This window comes from Lissotriton helveticus, chromosome 8 (assembly GCF_964261635.1).
Source record: "Lissotriton helveticus chromosome 8, aLisHel1.1, whole genome shotgun sequence".
In the NCBI taxonomy this organism is placed as follows: Eukaryota; Metazoa; Chordata; class Amphibia; order Caudata; family Salamandridae; genus Lissotriton; species Lissotriton helveticus.
The window spans coordinates 1,600,701,445-1,600,724,081 of record NC_136069.1 but is presented as its reverse complement, the minus strand read 5'-3'; the positions used below and the strand labels follow the sequence as shown (position 1 = coordinate 1,600,724,081).

General features: G+C 45.8%; 1 protein-coding gene across 1 annotated transcript in view; it reads left to right on the top strand.

The window, feature by feature from the left end:
• The first annotated feature begins 1,864 nt into the window (after window positions 1-1,864).
• LOC144772081 (protein sel-1 homolog 3-like) overlaps window positions 1,865-22,637 on the top strand; it is a 397,544-nt gene continuing 376,771 nt past the window's right edge. The window contains exon 1 of the mRNA XM_078656264.1: window positions 1,865-1,932. The gene's annotated coding sequence lies outside the window, so the exon portion shown is untranslated. The remainder of the gene's footprint in view (window positions 1,933-22,637) is intronic.

The following is a 22,637-nucleotide window of genomic DNA, read 5'->3' as shown; positions in this document are numbered from 1 at the left end:
GCGTGACTGAGAGGGGGTAACTGAGGGGGTAAAGGACAGGGTGACTGAGAGGGGGTAACTGAGGGGGTAAAGGACATAGTGACTGAGAGGGGGTAACTGAGCGGATAAAGGACAGGGTGACTGGGAGGGGGTAACTGAGGGGGTAAAGGAGAGAGTGACTTAGAGGGGGTAACTGAGGAGGTAAAAACAGCATGACTGAGAGAGGTAACTGAGGGGGTAAGGGACAGGGTGACTGAGAGGGGTAACTGAGGGGGAAAAGGACAGAGTGACTGAGAGGGGGTAAATGAGGGGGTAAAGGACAGGGTGACTGAGAGGGTGTAACTGAGGGGGTAAAGGACAGAGTGACTGAGAGGGGGTAACTGAGGGGGTAAAGGACAGAGTGACTGAGAGGGGGTAACTGAGGGGGTAAAGGACAGGGTGACTGAAGGGGGTAACTGAGGGGGTAAAGGACAGAGTGACTTAGAGGGGGTAACTGAGGGGGTAAAGGACAGAGTGACTGAGAGGGGGTAACTGAGGGGGTAAAGGACAGGGTGACTGAGAGGGGGTAACTGATGGGGTAAAGGACAGGGTGACTGAGAGGGGGTAACAGAGGGGGTAAAGACAGCGTGACTGAGAGGGGGTAACAGAGGGGGTAAAGGATAGGGTGACTGAGAGGGGGATACTGAAGGGGGTAAAGGACAGAGTGACTAAGAGGGGGTAACTGAGCTGGTAAAGGACAGGGTGACTGGGAGGGGGTAACTGAGGGGGTAAAGGAGAGAGTGACTTAGAGGGGGTAACTGAGGAGGTAAAAACAGCATGACTGAGAGAGGTAACTGAGGTGGTAAGGGACAGGGTGACTGAGAGGGGTAACTGAGGGGGAAAAGGACAGAGTGACTTCGAGGGGGTAACTGAGGAGGTAAAAACTGCTTGACTGAGAGAGGTAACTGAGGGGATAAAGGACAGCATGACTGAGAGGAGGTAACTGAGGAGGTAAAAACAGTGTGACTGAGAAGGGTAACTGAGGCGGTAAAGGACAGCATGACTGAGAGGGGGTAACTGAGGAGGTAAAAACAGCGTGACTGAGAGAGGTAACTGAGGGGGTACAGGACAGCGTGACTGAGAGGGGTAACTGAGAGGGTAAAGGACAGCGTGATTGAGAGGGGTAACTGAGGGGGTAAAGGATAGCGTGACTGAGAGGGGGTGAAGGACAGCGTGACTGAGAGGGGGTAACTGAGGAGGTAAAAACAGCGTGACTGAGAGGGGGTAACTGAGGAGGTAAAAACAGCGTGACTGAGAGATCTAACTGAGGGGGTACAGGACTGCGTGACTGAGAGGGGTAACTGAGAGGGTAAAGGACAGCGTGACTGAGAGGGGTAACTGAGGGGGTAAATGACAGAGTGACTCAGAGGGGATAAAGGACAGCGTGACCGAGTAGGGGCAGATTGCACGTGGTGAAGAGTTAGACAGACGGAAGTAGGGTGAAGGGGATGGAAGGGCACGTGGGATATCAGGAGGCAGGCAGGTACGTCACAGATGATAAGCAGGGAGTATGTATGATGGAGGGCAGTTAAGGGAGTGAATGAGAAAGGAGAGTGAGTGCGAGTGGTGAGGGCCCTCTCAGAGCAGTTTAAATCTCACATGATGCGACGGAAGGCTACAGTAACAGTGAGAGGGGGGTTCAGAAGTACGGGGTGCCTCGGCGGCACGGAGGGCTGGGGAGATGCCTCGACTCCAGGTGTGAGTGTGCGTGAGGGCGAGAGGGCGAGAGGCAGGTACCCGGATCCGCGGTTCCGGGACGGAGTCCGCGCCCAGCAGCGGGGCCGGGCCGCCCTCTGCACCGGGGAGGAGTAGAGAGAGACACCGGGGTGGAGTGAGACCAGGGAGGAGAGAGAAGCGCCAGAGGGAGCGGGAGAGCGCAGCAGAAGAGACGGGAGAGAGGGGAGGAGGCGCCAGGTGAGCAGGGAGAGGGGCACAGGTGAGAGGGCCGGTCCCTGGGCTGCTGGTGGGAGGTCAGCTCGGACAGGCCTGGCAGGCTGCAGTACCGGGGCTCACCTATAGGAGGCGCCATTCCCGACCTACCGGTACCCCCGGGTGAGGGGTCCTCCGTCTGATGGCATCTTGCACTGGCGCCCAATCTTTACTACAAGGGGCCCTGTGTGGAGAAGTGATGCCCCCTCATACTCTCACGCGGGGTGGGGGGTGGAAGTCGTCGGTCGACCACAGGGTTCGAATCAGGACTCAACCGGGGACTTGTGCGCGAGTGACGTGCGGGGGCGTCAGGACCTCACTGCATACTTGTGTGGCCATAGATTGAATTTCAGGGACAGCCAGGCTACACCTTCACTGCTTGCTATCGAGGTCTCCGGCTTTTAGTGTGGCGTAACGACCTGGATTTCCCCGGACATCTCAGTTTTCAGAGGAGTGTCCTGGTGTCCCGACGATTTCTCTAAATTTTAAATACAGGTCCCGGTTTTGGGGACAAGGGTGGAGTAACCCTGCAAGGCAGGATTAAAATGTATGCTCTACGTTCCAAAGGTGCCTATATTGTACAAATAAACTCGATTCCCTCGCATTCCAGTGTACTTGCATTCAATTTGCTTCTTTTTTGAGCACAACAGATTCTGGCACATTGAAATTAATATGACGAAAAAGACAAAGTGTGCTTTTTTACGCAGAGTCCTTGAGTATTTCTCAAGAACTCTGTTAAAGGCAAATTTTGTCTTTTGCCAGAATATGTTTTGCATAAATAATACGAAATTGAATGCAAATACTCTGGAATTTGAGGATATAGTCGTTATAATAGTAAAACTATTAATACATTAGGGGTGAAGGGTAAACGATGAATCAGTTAATCAATGTTTCATTCACCCACGGAATTAGCGGAATTTGTTAACTCCATGTTCCACTTGTAACACGGAGTTCAAGCCAAATTCCACCAATCGCCACGGGGCCAGTGGCTTAACAACCGCTGTCAACCATCGGGGTGCGGGCCCCAGGCTCCAGGGGGCTCTCTCAGGCACAGTGAACGGGCGGCGGCTGAGAGCTTCTGACTGGGTCCGGAGCGTGGGGGCCCACTCCATGCACTTTGCAGGAGTGGGGGGGCTTCAAGTTTCGTTACACTGCGGCGCGTGGCAGACTTTTTTCCCTGTGAGGGTCCAGAAATGTGACCGGGATTTTGCATCCCGCAGGATTCAGGGCCGGGCTGGGAATCGAAACCGGCCCTGGCAAACTGCTTGGCCTGCTCCCCCTCCAGGGAAGAGGGGGTGCGCCGAGCTGTTTTCTAGGGCCGGTTTTGGCCGATTTTGTTACCAGGGCCGATATTCCTGGACCCTGGCAACGAAAACGGCCTCCAGGGGCCCAAAACCCACCCTTGCGGCCATCCGGGGAAATGCCCGGTGCCCGCTGGGGCCAGTCCGGCCCTGGCAGGATTTTCTAACGGGGGCGGTCAGAGGGCTGCTCTTCAAGTAGATTTGCTGCCAATCAAATGTCACAGTGTAAGGCTGGCTCTAGAACGCCATTAGTGAGACGCCATCCACAGTGCTGGGCTTCCATCCGAACTGTATTAAATATTGACTGCGCACAGTGTTAGACGGGTGCTAGAACAGTGTTAATAATAATAATAATACACTGCACTACAGTGTGAGGCTGGGCCTGGGACAGTATTAACCATATACCACCCACATCACTGGCCTTCCATTCAAACAGTATTTTATATACATCACACACAGTCAAGCTGGTGATAGAATAGTGTTAGCATGCACCACCCAGAGTGTTGGGTTTCTATTTGAACTGTATTAAATATACATTGCACTCAGTGATGAACAGTGTTAATCATACACAGCATAGAAAGGTAAGGCTGGCTCTAGAACAGTATTAACCATACACTGCCCACAGTGCTGGCCTGCTATTTGAACAGTATTAACCATACACTGCCACCATACACTGCCACAGTGCTGGCCTGCTATTTGAACAGTATTATATATACACATCACACTCAGTCAGGTTAGCACAAGAACAGTGTTAACATACTTAACCCTTAGTGTTGGGCTTCCATTAGAATAGTATTGCATTAGAACTGTATTAAAAATACATTGCCCACAGTGTTGTTCTGATTAAGCCTGGGCGGAGTTTGCAGAGTTTTACTCTGTGGAACTGCACGAAGTACCAGAAAAACTCTGCTGCACTCCGCGGCGGAGTCTGTTAAGTTGCGCTGCTCACACTGATTTTTATTGCCTGGCGTTTGTCCCGTGCTGTAAAATCAGTGCGAACGGCACTACGCGTCACACCAGAGGGAACTCCTGCTTACTGCAGCTCGTATAGACATTCTACCCGAGCTGCAGCTTCCTCAACGCGATTGCCAGATTTCTGAACGCAAAGTAGCGACCTGCCGCGCCCGCCTGTGATGAGAAATCTCACCAGGAGGAGCTCTAACACGTTATTTTTCTTGGAAGCGCTCGCCAACTTACAGGTTGGCGCGCCGCTCAAGAAAAAAAATCTTCTCGGTGTCACTTCTTCTTTTTTCGGAGCGCAGAGTGGGCAAAACCCAATGAACCCCACAGGCACAGCGGAATTCTTAGCCCACCCCTAGTTCTGATGCAACAACAGCATTAAACAAACATCACACACAGTGTTTGGCTTCCATTAGAACAGTATTCGACGTACACCACATATAGTTTTGAGCTGGCGTTAGAACAGTATTAACTGTTCACAAACACACACACACACACACACACACACACACACACACACACAGCATTTGGCTTCTATTAGAACAGTATTATATATACATACAGAAGACTGGTACTAGAGCAGTATTCAACATATAGCACACACAGTGTTGTTCTCCCATTAGAACGGTCAGTTAGAACGTTATTAACCATACAATGCCCACAGTGTTGTTCTGGTGCTACAACAACATGAAAGAGAAATCACACAGGTTGTTGAGTTTCTGTTAGAACAGTATTAACACAAATTTGCACATCACAATGCTGGGCTTCCACTAGAACAGTATTAAACATTCACCACCACTGTGTTGGGCTTGAGCTAGAACAGCATTAACATTACATCGCCCACATAATTTGGCTTCTATGAGAAAACTATTATATATACATCATATACATTTGGGCTGGCACTAGAACAGTATTAAACATATAGCACCCATAGTTCGGGGCTTCCATTAGAACAGTATTCCATTAGAATAATATTAACCATACATTTCTAACCATGTTGTTCTGATGTAGAACAAGATTAAACAGACACCACATACAGTTTAGGGCTTTCGTTAGAACAGTGTTACTATATCCTACCCACGGTGTTGGGCAGGCACTAGAACAGTATTAAACATACTCCAAATGCAGCATTGAGCTCCCATTAGGAACTTATTAATATACATTACCCACAGTGTTGGGCTTGCACTAGAACAGTATTAAACATAACCCACACACAGTGTTAGCTATCCTACCTCTGCCTGCCACACACAGTGTTGGGATGGCATTAGAACAGTATTAACTATGCACCATATGCAGCGTTTAGCTTCTATTAGAGCAGTATTAACATACACTACCCATAGTACTGGGCTGGAGCTAGAACAGTATTATCAAATGCACAAAAGGAGATCGGAGAAATCCGTCCAATTTGTGTAACAACATTCAACACAAACTCAAACAAAATCACAAAGATAGTGAACAAACATTGGAAAATCCTGAACTGTGGCTCCTTAAATTTTCCAAAACCAATGTTTTCACACAGACGGGGTACAAACCTAAGAGACATCCTGGTCCACAGTAGACCAAGAACCACGAGAGACAGTGGCCCTCCAAAATTAACAGCGGTAAATGGCCACCATCCTGTGGCTCATGCAGCGCATGCGAACTTACCAGCAAAAGCAAAACTATCAAATTCTCAAATGGAACCACTTGGGAACAACATGCGTTTACAAACTGCAACAGCAGAAATGTTGTCTACCTTATCACCTGCCCATGTGCCAAAGAATATATGAGAATGACCTCAAGACCAGTCAAAATACGCATTGGCGATCACAGAAGCAACATACGTTGCAAAAAACCACAACGAAGATGGCCACCCATTATTTAACCATGGGCCACAGTATTCAGGATCTTCGCTGGACAGTGATTGAATCCATCAAGTCTGAGAAAAACCTCTTAGAGAAAGAACAACGTTGGGTGTTCCGTTTGGGAACACACATCACAGGGTTGAATGACGATATACCCTGGTCCCAATTGAGCCAGTAATAGCCCCAATTTAACGTCTGTATTTCCCATATATGCTTTTTTTCATTTTTCATTTTTTCATTTATTGGTGCTACCAGTGAATTTTGACTGCATCTTCTTTGAACCTTTCAAGAAAAACCCTATTGATGAATTGTCTGCACACTGCATGCTATTGAAGGGAAATGATTTATAACATCCTTTCCCCCCTCTGTACAAAACTCTTTACCCCTGCACTAATGTACGTCTGCATGTCACACAAATACACTGAATGCGGCATGTTATTATAGATCACAAGATGATTGGCTCGCAATGATATATTTCCCTATCTGAAGGTAAACATCCTTAACATCATTCAGGGTCGACGGGCCTTCAATACCCAAAAGAGTACTGCTCCGCGCATGCGCGTTATAGGGGCGTGGAGACCTCACCTAACGCCCCATGTATTTCATAGCGCGACCTCCTCTAAGCCACTATTATTATTAATATTAAAAAAACGCACCTGTAGCAGCACTCATGACATGATATTCAGTCTCATATGAGCGCCGTTTTTCCAATATGACGCTTGCGACATAAAACAGCCTCATGTAAACGCCGGTTTTCCAAGATGGCTGCCGCTCACTGCCGGCATTGAAGAGCGTAGACCGTTCTACTTCTTATAAGACACTTGGCCTCTCCCCACCGACACAGGTGCAATCAATGATCCAATTGGATCTAGTATAAAACAGCATCCCCCGCTCCACTCACATCACGGAAGCTGCGGACGAGGGAGGATGCAAGGATTTATCGAGGATTAGTGAGTACGGCATAGCCGCGATAGGGAGCCCAGAAACTTGACCTTTAGCACTGCTCCCACGATCTGGTACTGAATTTTGGCATACCCTTTTTCCTTCCCCTATACCAACAGATGGAAGTTACATTTACCCCTCCTCCAGATCGGCTCATGGGGCATTGACTCCTACTTATTCCAGTATGTATTTGGCATAAATTACTATGAGCATTTCTTTTGCAGCTCACCACTGTTTTGTGCAGATCTTCACGACATAGAGAGTGTGTGTTTTATGCTATGTATGTGTTCCGTCATGTAGTGTCTCTCTTTCTTCGAACAGGTCCCAGCACCTAAGTGTGTCTTGACATTAGAGACTCACGAAAATCGTAAAGTCACCATATATGTCACCATGCTTTTCTTTCCACTGGTGACATATGAACACGCATTGGGAAGCGCGCGGGAAGTATTTACGTGCTCTCATTTTATCTTGCAGGCTCACGATTCAGAAATACTGTTAGGGCTGTAACTGTAATTGAATCCCATACCACATAGGTATTAATTTTCATTTTTTCACTTGTATATACACGTAGCACACATTGATGGCAACGTAAGTGAGTGACAGAGGGATCTGACCCCGTCCTGACGAAGAGGCAGGCAGCCTTGAAACATGTTTACATCACCAGGAGAACTAGCTCATTGTTAAGCTTAGGTTTCTGCGCCACACCAATTTTTAACGATACCAGCCTATGACCAATAAAGAATTTTTGTTTTCATAAGGCCAGGTATTATTTTAATCTCACTTTTCCTATCACTCCTGACCCTACTTACACTCACTCAAATACCCCTCACATAGCACTTACAATATCTAAGTGCTCCAGCGTAGTCGCTAGTCGTAGCACGCCCCGTCCCGCAGCGGGGCGGGAAGACCCCGATGATGAAGCATGACACCAAGGGCCCTTTTGGTGTGTGAGGGGTATTGTAACAAATACTGTGTATGCCTGTCATACCTTGGCTCACAGGAAACCTCTTAGAGGTGGATCTTGTTGTTTATTTATACCATTGACTGTAGGTGGGTGTGTCCACCTTAGTGCCTTCTAGCACTACCTCTTCACTCCCTATTTTTGATTTTTGTTTACTCTTTAGACAGCGCACAGCTGTGGGAGTCCCAAAAGCCGGAAGTTCAGGCCTAAAGGCAGACAGGTGATCTTTCCTTGTCTCCTTTTACCCTTTTTCCGTATGTGGAATAAGAGTATTATTCACCCACTGACACTACACATAAAGACACACACATAGCACACACACTTTTAGTCGAAGATGGCTGAAGCAGGAGGTCTGAGTTTTGATGATGAGGAAGTCGACAGAATCCTAGCAACTCTCAACCCATTTGAAGGCTTGAGCAACACCGACCCTAGTTCGACCAATGGAGATTGGGATGAATTGGCGACTCTGAGAAGGACACAAATTAAAATCAGCTCTACACGGTCTTCTAATGACCGAATACCTTAAGGCTAAAGCAGCACCACCAGGCTTAATAGTCAGGAATGAACCTTTCATTTTCACACACGATGCAACGTTAAAAAAAGACTGGTCCTTGATCTCCTGGCACTGTACCAGAGACTGGCTAGTCCTCATTATAAAAACAGCGACCAGACTAACTCAGGAACTCAAAATTGATATACAGAAATTGGAGGTCCAAATTAAGAGCTACCAAACCCCAACAGCACTGAAAAAAAGGTTAGACGAACTGAACCAGGAAATGACAGAGTTCGAATTAACACTAAAGAAAAGGAAATACAAGAAACTTAAGAAAGACACTGATGCGTTCAGTCATGAACGTGTCTACCCATACATCAAAAACAATTATGTATCTAAAAATAACAATAGTGACCAGAGTACCGACACTGATCTCTCTGACACTAGTTCTAATGGTTCGGGGTCCAGCAGGTACAGTAACCCCGGCAACAGGGGAGGTAGGGCCCTTTTCGAGAGACCGTATACACCAGGGGGAAGAGGATGGGCACCCCAACAAGCCCCTCCTGGTTACATGCACTACCCACCGGTACCACCTTATATGGGCAATCCGTACCAACAATGGAACCAGCACCCACCCCCAGATTTCAGCTACTGTGGCCCACTGCCTTTTTTAGGTCAGCGCCGTGGTCCACGAAGACGCGGCACAAAAGGGGGTGGTAATGGACGGAGCCTCTGACCCAATCAAACACTCACACCCAATCAAAAGATCTGGGTTTAATCCATCACCGTTCTTTAGCCCACTCTGCCACCCCAGTTCAGACATGGCTATATGCAAATTAGTCTGACCCTGTGCCTCATGGGAACAGTCCAGCCCGAACTGCCAAGCCATGCCTTCCCTGGACTGGACTGGAAACAAGCTTCAGAGGACCGGTTTCTGGCATTACAGCCGTCTTCAGCCCGGCTTGCTTGAATCCAGTGGCAAAGTGAGCAAGGGACTCACGTCTGAGTATACCCTGCCACACTTATGGCGGCCAAAAGCGGTACAAAAGAAGCGGTCCACGAAGAGGCAGAAATCGAAAGGGAAACCAGGTCCATTGGAACCAGAATCCAGAAGCACCACCATGTGTATCAACACGGAGCATGACAGCGTCAACCAGCCGGGGCACTTAGTAGTCAATCTATCTGACCTCCAACTCACTGAATCTCAACGCCAGGTTCTTGAAAAAGGTCTAGGATTCGTCCCCACGAACAGAATGGACAAATTTAAGATCTGTCAAGAAATGAAAGAATTCACACGCAGACTTAAACTCAAAGCCTTCTCTAAAGATACCAATGATAATGTGGTCAACAACATTGACCCAACAGACACAGGCTTGAAGAAAAAGTCCACTTTCACTCCTCTAGACTCTACCATACCAGTGGAGTTATTGGCTTTCGAGAAAGCGGTAATGGAGGAGCTAATAAATCTACCAGCCACTGACAATGCGACATTTCAGAACACCTCACAAAAAGAAAAAGAGGCCCTGCAGGTTTTAGCAGACAACTCAGATATTGTCATCAAACCAGCCGATAAGGGCGGCGCGATTGTCATCCAAACCCAGTCTAATTATGACAGAGAATGCCGCAAACTACTAGATGACAGGAGAAATTACGAGATACTACGAGATGATCCAACTGAAGAAATCCGTATCTGCATTCTCATGATGGTTGAATAGGCCACAGCCCATGATTGGGTATCAAAAAAGAGGCACATTTCCTCATTCAAAACAACCCCATAACACCGTATTTCTACACTATACCAAAGATTCACAAAGAGGCAGCCTATCCACCAGGGCGTCCGATAGTGTCTGGTATCGGTTCCATATTGGAACCCCTCTCAAAATTCGCGGACGCGTTTTTGAGACCAATAGTACAAGCAACCAACACCTATCTTAAAGACACCAAGGCGGTACTCCAATTGATCGAAGAAATAACATTCGACCCCGAGCATGACCTATTACTCGGGTTGGACGTAGAAAGCCTTTACACTAGTCTGCCCCATCGTGAAACACTTGAGATAATCGAGGAGGTACTTTTCTCAACACCATGGCAGTACCAGACCCCGAGACAAGTTATTTTGGAATGCATTATTCTGGCATTGAGAAACAATTTCTTTCTCTACGAGGGCACTCACTACTTGCAAAAGCATGGGGAGCACATTTGCTCCCAGTCTGGCTGGTCTCTATGTGCACCACTTGGACACTTGGAGACCACTAGAATTCTCCATCAACAGAACCCCTTCCGTGACCATGTGGTTACATGGAAACGCTACATCGATGATGTGCTTGTGATCTGGAGGGGTGACATTCAATCTGTTCAGGATTTCATGATCTGGCTCAACCAGCAAGATCAGTTTTTAAAATTCACCCATACAGTATCAAATAAAAACCTGTTTTTTTTAGACCTCAACATTTACCCTAATCAAGGTAGATTACAGACCAGCACTCACTTCAAACCTACCGCCAAGCACTGTCTCCTACTATATAACAGTTTCCATCCGAGACACCTGCGGGATAACCTCCCCTATGGACAGTTTCTTCGGTTTAGGCGAAACTGTTCTAACATCACAGAGTTCAAAAGCCAAGCAGCTGACCTTGAACAAAAACTACAGAACAGAAACTATCCGGAGAAAATTGTCAAGAATGGCCTGAAAAGGGCCAGAAACAATAATAGAGATGCCCTTCTGGAACCTACAATGCCTAAGGAACAAGAAATCGGTCCAATTTGTGTAACCACATTCAACACAAACTCAAACAAAATCACAAAGATAGTGAACAAATATTGGAAAATCCTGAACTGTTGCTCCTTAAATTTTCCAAAACCGATGTTTTCACACAGAAGGGGTAGAAACCTAAGAGACATCTTGATCCACAGTAGATCAAGAACCACTAGAGACAGTGGCCCTCCAAAATTAACAGATGTAAATGGCCACCATCCTTGTGGCTCATGCAGCGCATGCGAACTTACCAGCAAAAGCAAAACTATCACATTCTCAAATGGAACCACTTGGGAACAACGTGCGTTTACAAACTTCAACAGCAGAAATGTTGTCTACTTTATCACCAGCCCATGTGCCAAAGAATATATTGGAATGACCTCAAGACCAGTCAAAATACGCATTGGCGATCACAGAATCAACATACGTTGCAAAAAACCCACAACTAAGATGGCCACCCATTATTTAACCATGGGCCACAGTATTCAGGATCTTCGCTGGACAGTGATTGAATCCATCAAGTCCGAGAAAAACCTCTTAGAGAAAGGACAACGTTGGGTGTTCCGTTTGGGAACACACATCACAGGGTTGAATGACGATATACCCTGGGCCCAATTGAGCCAGTAATAGCCCCAATTTGACGTCTGTATTTCCCATATATGCATTTTTGCATTTTTTCATTTATTAGTGCTACCAGTGAATTTTGACTGCATCTTCTTTGAACCTTTCAAGAAAAACCCTATTGATGAATTGTCTGCACACTGCATGCTATTGAAGGAAAATGATTTATAACATCCTTTCCCCCCTCTGTACAAAACTCTTTACCCCTGCACTCATGTACGTCTGCATGCCACACAAACACACTGAATGCGGCATGTTAGTATAGATCACAAGATGATTGGCTCGCAATGATGTATTTCCCTATCTGAAGGTAAACATCCTTAATATCATTCAGGGTCGACGGGCCTTCAATACCCCAAAGAGTACTGCTCCATGCATGCGAGTTTTAGGGGCGTGGAGGCCTCACCTATCGCCCCATGTATTTCATAGCGCGACCTCCTCTAAGCCACTATTATTATTAATATTAAAAAACGCACCCGTAGCAGCGCTCGTTACATGATATTCAGTCTCATATGAACGCCGTTTTTCCAATATGACGCTCGCGACATAAAACAGCCTCATGTAAACGCCGGTTTTCCAAGATGGCTGCTGCTCACTGCCGGCATTGAAGAGCGTAGACCGTTGTAGCTTTTACAAGACACTTGGCCTCACCCCACCGACACAGGTGCAATCAATGATCCAATTGGATCTAGTATAAAACAGCATCCCCCGCTCCACTCACTCACATCACGGAAGCCGCGGATGAGGGAGGATGCGAGGATTTCTCTAGGATTAGTGAGTACGGCATAGCCACGATAGGGAGCCCAGAAACTTGACCTTTAGCACTGCTCCCACGATCTGATACTGAATTTTGGCATACCCTTTTTCCTTCCCCTATACCAACAGATGGAAGTTACATTTACCCCTCCTCTAGATCGGCTCATGGGGCATTGACTCCTACTTATTCCAGTATGTATTTGGCATAAATTACCATGAGCATTTCTTTTGCAGCTCACCACTGTTTTGTGCAGATCTTCACGACATAGAGAGTGTGTGTTTTATGTTATGTGTGTGTTCCGTCACGTAGTGTCTCTCTTTCTTCGAACAGGTCCCAGCACCTAAGTGTGTCTTGACATTAGAGACTCACGAAAATCATAAAGTCACCATATATGTCACCATGCTTTTCTTTCCACTGGTGACATATGAACACGCATTGGGAAGCGCGCGGGAAGTATTTACGTGCTCTCATTTTATCTTGCAGGCTCACGATTCAGAAATACTGTTAGGGCTGTAACTGTAATTGAATCCCATACCACATAGGTATTAATTTTCATTTTTTCACTTGTATATACACATGGCACACATTGATGGCAACGTAAGTGAGTGACAGAGGGATCTGAGAGGGAACTGAGACGGCTTTGCTGGAAGTATCCGAAACAATTCGGGAGTGCGTGGACAGGGGCGAGGAGGCCATGCTGGTCCTCCTCGACCTGTCCGCAGCTTTCGATACGGTCTCCCACCCTATCCTCCTTGATCGACTTAAACAGATAGGCATTGGTGGCACTGCCTTCAACTGGATCGAGTCCTTCCTCTCGACAAGAAGTCAGAGGGTATTGTTGCGACCCTTCAAGTCAGAGAAAAAACCCCTGTCATGCGGGGTGCCACAGGGTTCTGCCCTCAGCCCCCTGTTCTTCAATGTCTATCTTGCCCCCTTGGCCGACGTTGTGGAGTCCTACGGAGTCAGGGTGGTCTCTTACGCTGACGACACACAGTTGGTGTTTTCTTTCAGGGACCACTCGGACTCCGCATTCGCCAACTTTCGCCAATGCCTCACCAACATCAGTATCTGGATGACCGCTAATCACCTCAGACTGAATGCAGACAAAACGGAGGTACTGTTTTTTAATCAGAGAGCCTCCATCCCCTCCTCTTGGTGGTGGCCCACGGCGCTTGATCCCGCCCCATCCCCCGTTCACTCGGCTCGGAATCTGGGTTTCCAGTTTGACGACTCCCTGTCATGTAAAACTCAGGTCAATAAAGTTACCTCTGCCTGCTTCCTGAAGTTGCGCATGATCAGAAAAATTCTTCCCTATCTCCCCCTGGATTCCCGCCGTACAGTTTCCCAAGCCCTCATCACGTCCCACCTGGACTATGCTAACAGCCTCTATGCTGGTGCCCCCCAGTACTTGGTAGGCCGGCTGCAGATTGTCCAGAATGCTGCAGCCAGACTGATTGGTAACATCCCCTACCGCCAATCTGTTTCTGCTTATCGGAGGGAACTCCACTGGCTTCCAGTGGCCAGCCGCATCCAGTTCAAGGTCCTCACCCTCACCTATCGAGCCGTCAACGACCGCGGACCTAACTATCTGAAAAAACGTGTCTCGATATCCCGCTCCACCAGATCCTTGAGATCCAATGACCTTCGCCTCCTGATCTCGCCCCGTTTTAAATTATCTAGAATGGGTGGCAGAGGGTTCAGTGTCATTGCTGCCAAACTGTGGAACTCCCTACCTATCGAGCTGAGATTCTGTCCCTCCGAATCCATCTTCCGAGCCAAACTCAAAACCTGGCTCTTCTCCGGACTTTGAGTCACTCTCCTGCTTCTCCTTGCTCTTTACTCCCTATTCCCCCTGGGAGGCTCAGGATTTTAGCGCCGGGACACCCCTTCGGGGGTAGCTGCGCGCTCTATAAACTACATAAAATAAAATAAATAAATCTGACCCCGTCCTGACGTAGAGGCAGGCAGCCTCGAAACATGTTGACATCACCAGGAGAACTAGCTCATTGTTAAGCTTAGGTTTCTCCGCCACACCAATTTTTAACGATACCAGCCTATGACCAATAAAGAATTTTTGTTTTCATAAGGCCAGGTATTATTTTAATCTCACTTTTCCTATCACTCCTGACCCTACTTACACTCACTCAAATACACCTCACATAGCACTTACAATATCTAAGTGCTCCAGCGTAGTCGCTAGTCGTAGCACGCCCCGTCCCGCAGCGGGGCGGGAAGACCCCGATGATGAAGCATGACACCAAGGGCCCTTTTGGTGTGTGAGGGGTATTTTAGCAAATACTGTGTATGCCTGTCATACCTTGGCTCACAGGAAACCTCTTAGAGGTGGATCTTGTTGTTTATTTATACCATTGACTGGAGGTGGGTGTGTCCACCTTAGTGCCTTCTAGCACTACCTCTTCACTCCCTATTTTTGATTTTTGTTTACTAGGTTATTATTAATAATCATCACATAAGGTGCGCCTCATAGAGTATGAGGCATCCAACAGTGATGTTCACCTGTTGCACAATCACTCAAGTAGCATGGTCAGCCGTTGTTAATGAAGTACACCCCACTGTCAACATTCATTCAAGTGGGTGTCTATCCGCTCAGGCTAATTAGTGAAGCCGATAGAGTGAAATTATGCCAGTCACACAATCACTTGGTTTATATATTCAGCCCTTGAGTATATATTTCAACACCACTTTCATAACTGTTTGATTACTCTATTACAAGGGGACCAGAGGTATTCCCTTTAAACATTAAAAACCCTTTCTTTCTCCTGTGTTTTTTGTTTGTTGTATGATTATCACAATACTGCTAGCCTTACACTGTGAACTGTTACATCATTATCAGACTCTAGTTCCTACCCTGAAGGTGGCGGTTATGTCTTTGGCCCTTCTCTTCCCTGTGATTCCTCATTCTCACAGCTATAACTTGTACAGGTTACATATCAAATGTCAAGAAAAGGTCTCCCTGCAAAATAATGCGAGTTCCTCCAGACAGGGAAATGAAATCAGTGTACATATGCCTAAGGCACCTCTTGTTTGTTTATATGGACTAAGTTCAAAAGATACATACATAACACAACTGAGTAAAAAGGGCGCAAAGAAGATAATAGAAAATGGATGTCACATCAACATATATGTTTATTCATAATTAGATGAAGATCTCATAATAAGTTCCAGAAGACATAAAAAAGGAAAATTATTATTGTTCCATACTTTAACATCCGCGCTTCATTCGTATCTGCAGTCACACAAAGTGAATCCAACCAAAAAATCAAGGTACAAAAAGATATTTTTATATATATACTATTCATTATCGTTCTATCAAAATCTGATGCTTCTAAACACAATATACATAGGAATTTCCATATATTACATAGGCTCGTTTTTTAAGCAGGTTGGTTTATTTTAATTATGAATAAACATATAGGTTGATGTGACGTCAATTTTCTATTATTTTCTTTGTGCCCTTTTTTACTCATTTGTGTTATGCATGAATCCTCAATATGTGGTCCGCATAAATAAACAAGAGTTGCCATAGGCTTATGCACACTGTAAGGTTACATATTATACAGGTTAAGGCCTCACACGCTAATGGTAACCTCTAGGTTACAGGTACTTCTGTGGTGCTTGGATCCACTCTGGACCAATATGGCAACATATACTGCTATGCCAGTTTCTACATTGCCCATGTATGTAATTCAGAACTGCAATTCTACACTGCAAGAAATTACAGCGAAGTTAATTAGCCCACCACTGTCAAGCCAGGTTCCACACATTTCCTACATATGAAGCATGCCAACAATTGCTGTGGCCCCATATGCTGGTGTGTGGCTATCAAAGGCGCAATAGGTGAAGTGACTCCCAGTCTAGGGGGGATTATGAGCCCAATGCTCCCCAATTATGGCTGTGTCCAGCCAGTGGATGGAGGGCAATTTAATTTACGTGCATCGGGGCCTATGACACCATTGCTATGCCACAGGTCCAAGCTATTATCTAAATGAATAACACACAAAAACTGCTTCTGCAGCATTTGCTCTGTGTCCATTGGAGGCAACACTGATGAACTTACTTACTTCCTCCCATTATGCGGACTTGCATGTACGGCAGCAACGAAAGACCTCCACTTCTGCCTGTCCTGGGCAAGTTTCTGTACAGTGCCTCAGGTGTGGTTCAGGCTCTTCATTTCTGTTTCCACAGTTCACCTCCAGGTGTCCTTTGGCCTGCCACTCTTCTGTTTGCTTTGTGGGGTCCAGTGCAGAGGTGTTCTTGTACCAGTTTTGTTCTCTTCTGATGATGTTTCTATTCATCTCCACCTTTTTCCTATAATGATGGAGTCCATGCTCTCTTGCTTGGATCTGGTGAGCAGCTCCTGGTTGGAGATGATTTGAGGGCAGAAAATGTGGAAGATTCATCTCAGGTAACTAGTGCGGAAGGCTGAGAGTTTGGCGATGTTTCTTTCTGTCATCATTCAGCATTCTGATCCATACAACAGTGTGGACAGAACACAGCTCTGGTAAAGCCTCAGCTTGATGCTGGTGTTGCCCTGAGATGACCCCAACACATTGTTCAGCACCATGGAGGGTATTCCTGGCCTTGTTCATTCTGGTAATAATGTCACTGCCTGCCCATCCATCATGCCTGGTAGGATAACTCTTCGCTCATGGCCAGGTCCCCTCCATCCATCTTGATTGACGAAGGGTTTGGGATGCTGAGTGGCATGACTTCTGATTTCTTCATGTTGTTTTTCAGGCCCACCTGCTGTGCATAGATGTTGTTTTCTGCATATGCTAATGTATATGCGAGAGCAAAGCTAGGTCCTCCGTATGGTCAAGGTCCTCCATTATGGAGAATAAGGTCCATCTGATACCTCTGGCTTGGTCTTAAGATGTGCGTCGCATCACCCAGTTGATAACGAGGTTAAAGAGCATTGCTGACATCACGCATCTCTGTCCCACACAGGTCTTGACTTTGACGCTATATTCACTATTTCCAACCTTGCAGATTAAATGATCATAGAAGCTCTTGATGAGGAGAGCTATCTGCTGCAGTATGCCAAAGGCTCTCAGTATATGGTAAAAGCTTTCATGGTGGATGCTGTAGAAGGCTTTCTTAAAACCAATGAAGTTGATGTATAGTTGCCCGTGCCATTCCGTGCGGTGCTCTACAATGATGTACAGAGTAAGGATCTGCTCAACACACCCTCTGCCCTTGTCCACTTCATCAGAAATGCCATGTATATGGATTGTCACCATGATTTTAATCAGGATTGATAGAAAGGTGATTCCACACCAGCTATTACAGCTGTTTAATGCTCCCTTCTTCTAAATCTTAAAAATGGATGTGTTGGTTCTAGTCAAACAGTACTTTCTTTCCTCCCAAATTGATGTAAACTGTGGTTGGAGGATCTTGGCTGATGTTCAGAGTCTGCCTTGAGCAATTATGCATTCAGGTTGACTTGTCTAAGAGTGTTTCTGTTCTTGAGAGATCGGATGGCAGTGACAACTTCTTCTGTCTATGGTGGGACGGTGTTCACTTCCAAGTCTGTCTCTGCTTCTTGGATGTCCGCTTCACTTGTTAGCACTGGTTTTGTCAAGACTTCTTTGAAGTGCTCAGACCAGCGTGCTTCCTGCTCTTTCTCTGTTGTGAGTAGTCTGCCTTATTTATCAATGATAGGGGTGTTGTTTGTTGCTTGAGATTTACCACAGACTATCTTTATGATCTTGAAGACCTTCCCCAGTTCCTCTCTACTGGCTGCCTCCTCTTCTTGGCTGGCAAGGGTATCCATGGATGCCCGCTTGTCTGCTTTTGTCATTAGTTTGCCTGATTTGTTTGCTTCTATGTACTGTTGCTTGTACTTCTGCAGTAGTTCCAATTTGGCATCTGAGAGTTTCTTTTTTGCTGCCCTTCGGCCTTCAAGAGCTTGCCATGTGTCTTGCCTTGTCCATTGTTTCCTTGTTTGGGTCCTAATGCATGTTTCACTGCTCTTCACATAAGAGACATGAAGAGAGCTGCTGCCATTTTTTGTTGACTGCAGCTCACTCAGACTGATCTTCCAGGGCTGCCAGGAATTGGAACCCAATGGCTCACCAAAATCAGGGGGTGTTCAAAGCCATGCCTTCTCTGTGTTATAGGAGTGAAGTGAATGTTTTTATAACTTGCTGGTGCCTCAAGATGTTTTACCTTGTTAAAACAGCAAGATGCCAACATCATCGGTAGGCTTTACGTGAAGGGAATAGCAAACTACAAGTCCCTACATTCCTAATGGTGTCAGCAAGAAAGCAAAAAGCGAATAAATCTGAGAGCTAATGGCATAAGAACGTAACTATGTACAATATGAAGTATTTTATTACCATTTTAAGAAAATGCCATGTAACAACTTAATGCTTACACAAGCATGCACACACACTGAATGTAGTCTAACTCAATATTACATTTTTTAAGTTTTGCTGCAGATGGGGTATACACTAGTTCCGAAACTTCTAGGCACAGAGGGCTGCTTTTTCAGATATACTATACACAGCTAAACACATAGGTGCCACACCCGGCCACCTGCCATGAGAGACACCGTCAGGCAGACTTGGCTTTTTAGCTGACAGTACTTTGCATTCTGGGACTTGAAGGTACACTTCTAACATATGGTTCAAACCCCATAATGAAAGTGCTCTCTCCTGAAAACCTTGCAGGCTGTCCCGCATAAACGAATTCTCAAGACGCTACATGTCAGTGCCACAGTGGTACCTCTACTTAGTGGTAATGGGCAGGCAGGGGCAGCTCTGGTTCTTGTAAGTGGGGAGTGGGTGAATAGCTACAGTGAAGGATCTGCAACACTAACATTTCTACTGGCCCATGCATGAGTTGCTCATGAGGCTTTGAGGTCTTGCCTAAAAGACAGTGTAAGCTGTCTGGTTGCTAAAAACCTATTGTGAATTTACACTGGGATTATGGCCCGCCATTGCTCACGATTGATTGGCATTATTGTCACTCTCATTTGCTTGCTACTTATTCAGTGTCTTGCCTTCCTTTTCTGGTGTTTGTACATCCTCTGGAGCATAGCCTCTTTAAGATCCTTTTGATTGGCTGACTTGCATCCTTCTTCTTCTGACAGTTAGGGAACTGATTATTTCTTGATCATTCGCCACTCTGTTGTATTGTATTGTATTGTAATTGCATTTATATAGTGCTTACTACCCCTGATGAGGCGTTAAAGTGCTTTTTTTGGCAAGTAGCACGCTACTCCGGAACCCATAAAGGATTAGTGGTGAATTAGTATAGTGAAATATGAAAGTAATTTGAGTGGTGGATATGTTAGTCAGTTATTTGGATTGAGAAGGATAGTGGAGTGATAAAAGTGGTAAAAGGCTTGCATTTATATAACACTTGCTACCCCTGATGGGGTGTCGAAGTGCTTTTTCGGCGAGTAGCTCGATAATCTGGAACTCATAAAGGATTAGTGGTGAATTAGTGTAGTGAAATATAAAAGTAATTTGAGCGGTGGATATGTTAGTCAGTTATTTGGTTCGAGAAGGATAGCGGAGAGATAGAGGAGGGAAAAAGGTTTGCATCTATATAGCACTTGCTACCCCTGATGAGGTGTTTAAGTGTTTTTTTTTTTGCGATTAGCACGCTACTTTGTAACCCAGAAAGGATCAGTGGTGAATTAGTGTAGTGAAATATGAAATTAATTTGAGAGGTGGACATGTTAGTCAATCAATCAATCAATCAATCAAATCGCCTTTATTCGAATCACACAGTGTGTCATAAAAGTGTACATAATAAAATACAGTACAGTAAAAATCAGTAAAAGTAGGTTAAAAATGAGGATAATATGGTGCAGACACAGTTTAGCATAAGGCAGTAATAATCTACTCACCCGGTAACAACTTTCTTTTGAAGATAACAGCCCTTAAAAATCTTGCTAAAACCATACATATATATATATCTACAAATATGGAAGTAGTTGCAAATGTAAGAATGCCGGCATACATTGCCTAAAATCTCAAGATTTCATTAGCGGCTTGATAAAGGAATTTCTCAATTCTGTATAAAATTTACAAAAAAAGAATATATGCATAGTCGATTGTTTGGACATCTTATCACAAGGACAATACATTAGTTCACATCGCCTGATGAAAGCTCATCAGGCAATGGAAAATATCGAGCCTAAAACGTGTCAGAATAAACCTATGCTGAGCATTAAGAATATTAACTAAATAAGGTTGCATAAAAAGGTGGTCAAAATCATTTGGCTATGGGAAACAGTAGGTTTAACCAATTTAACAGACAACCTCAGTTCCTCAAGTACATTTAAACATTCTAACTTTAGTATTTTCCTCATGAGGTTGCTCAGAGTTTCTGGATGATCAAAGAATTCAGGGTGGCTAAAATCAGACATCAATTGCTTGATAAACTTTAACCATGTAGTTTTTTGGGCAAGCTCCGAGCCACAACAGTCCTTTACAATGACACGATTAAGTTCCATATAATCCGAAGTCCAGATCTTATGCCAGAGACTGGCTGAACCTTTATCAGATCTACTACATATGTTGCACTCAACTGAGAATGCCACACAAAATTAGAACAGCTGGTGGGAAGCGCAAGAAGGTTTTTAAAAAGGCATTTTCTGACAGCTGTAAAGGCTCAACATTTACAAACCCCCACAATTCAGAACCATACATCGCAATAGGTCGACATTTAGCATTGTAGATAGTTAACATCTCTTTAGGATGTTTACTACCTAATTTCTTAGAGAGATTGCACAAGGCCACAACTGATCTAACAATTTGGAGCCTTCTGGAGTTTACAGCACTTCTCCAAATCCCCTTGCAATCAAATAAGATCCCTAGGTACGAAAAAGAAGGTCTTTGTGGTAGAATGGCTTCCTCTATTTTAATATTATTCCACTTTGATTTTCTTTGGACTGCTTTCATGATAAAAGTTTTGCTTACGTTAATTTGTAACCCCAAATTCTCCATAAAAGGTACAAATTTTTCAAGGAAGCACTGCAGAGCCAATGGGGTGCAGGCCATAAGCAATGCATTGTCTGCATAGAGTAGAACCTGTATAGGCCGGTGCCCAAACATGGGGTAGATCCATACATGTATTGACAAGAGTGCTACCCAAACTATTACTAAACAAATTAAACAGAAAAGGAGCGAGTACACACCCTTGGCAGACCCCTGTCTGAATACTAAAAGGTCGTGTACATTCACCTTTCAGACCAAAACAGATCCTTGCGGTGCTAGTTTGATATAGATATCTAAGAAAGTTGACTATAGTGGTATCTACATATAACAGACCAAAGTTTATCGTGAACTAGACAGTCGAAAGCGGAAGATAGATCGACAAAAAACATAAACAAATTACCACGCTTGGGGGCCCATTATGATGTCGGGCGGATTGCCCCCCCCCCAGGCTGGCGGTATCCACCGCCAGCCTAGCGGGTGCAATTCGCCCGACATCCGCATTCAAATTCTCCTCCGCCATATTAGTATGGCGGGGAGGCCTCGGCGGACGGAAAGACCGTCCGCCAATTTTCCGCCCCGGTCGCCTTGCGGCCGGGGCGGAAAAGGAATAATATGGTGGCGGTGTCTATCAGACACCGCCAGCCATATTATGATGGGCAATTGTGAATGTCTTTAAGGCATGCGGAGAATCCCTGCGGGGGCCCGTTGCAGGCCCCCAGGGACTCCGGGGGTGTGCACATGGGGGGTACCTATGGTACCCCCCAGCAGTTCCATGCACAGCATGGCAGGCACCGCGCGGTGCCTGCCATGCTGTGCATGGAAGTGCACAGCATGCTTTCCTGCCATTGTGGCGGGCGGTGCTGAGTGCACCGCCCGCCACAATGGTAGGAATGCGGGATGCGCCCGCCACTGTGGTGGGCGCATCCTAATGCTGCCGACGGGACCCCTGCCCTTATGGCAGGCGGTCCCTAGTACCCCGAGGATGGCGGGCGGGCAAAGTCCGCCCCCCATCCTAATGGGGCGCTTAATGTGTACATATTTGCCTTTCAGCAGATTCAGATTGATGGCTTGCTCTGTGGTCCCA